Here is a 914-nt window from a genome sequence, read left to right as displayed (position 1 = left end):
GGGTCTGGGAGTGCAAGCTCTCCACACTGGTGGCATGATGTCTCTGCAGAAATCACTTCAAATAAGCAACTAAATTCTCTATTCTGCAAGAGAGCACATTGGAGCTTGACACTAACACATTAATCCCTGGGTCATCACAACTTATCGACAAAGCAGCTATTTCTGCTTCAATTCCTAGGACTCCTACAGTTTCACTGGCACAAAGTTGCAAACGGAATGGCAAGCATGTGCAAAAGGAGAACTACATGACACTGTGAATTTATTCTTCCAGCAAAGCCATCAGGAGAGAAACATCTGATTCCATCACGCTGCAAGCAGGAGTCGAACCTGCGCGGGGAACCCCCATTGGATTTCAAGTCCAACGCCTTAACCTCTCGGCCATCGCAGGTGTTATATGCTTTGGGCACTTTGGGGTTAAGTCTTAGGACTTCTTCAAGCTCAATTATGAGTGCCCATATATCATTGACTCAGGACTGCAAATGGCCTGAGATGCAAATTCAAAGACAGTAATCTCCCGAATGGTCTACTCATTATTTTAGCAAACTAATGTCAATTCCAGGTGAACAGGTGCCCAAAAGCTTATCAGAGTATTAGACTGATCCGCTACTTAAAACACTACCGTGGCCTCCAAGGTTTCCCACGTGAAGACGTGGGATGGCTCAAGGTGGCTAAGCATTTTTGCATGAACACTCTTTTTGTTTTTAAAAAATCACACCTAGCTGATGAAGGTGTCATGTAAAGCATTCACTGGAATGTACATGTGAGCAGAAATCTAAGTCAACAAAGTTGAAAATTGCACATTGGAAATAGAGTAGTGCAGGATATCGCTTGACCTAAGTTCAATGTTGACTAGACATTGCAGCTCAGTACATTAATTTGCAATAGAATAATCAGACATATTGCAAACAGAGTCA

At 42.8% G+C, this 914-nt stretch overlaps 1 non-coding gene across 1 annotated transcript; it reads right to left on the bottom strand.

Moving 5' to 3' along the window:
• Positions 1–306: 306 nt before the first annotated feature.
• Positions 307–388, bottom strand: trnas-uga (transfer RNA serine (anticodon UGA)). The gene has a single exon. It is a non-coding gene; the product is annotated as a tRNA-Ser (tRNA).
• Positions 389–914: the final 526 nt, after the last annotated feature.

Source organism: Electrophorus electricus, chromosome 15 (assembly GCF_041902795.1).
Source record: "Electrophorus electricus isolate QZ-2024a chromosome 15, ASM4190279v1, whole genome shotgun sequence".
Lineage (NCBI taxonomy): Eukaryota > Metazoa > Chordata > Actinopteri > Gymnotiformes > Gymnotidae > Electrophorus > Electrophorus electricus.
Note: the sequence above shows the minus strand (reverse complement) of the source record. Positions and strands in the feature narration are given on the sequence as shown.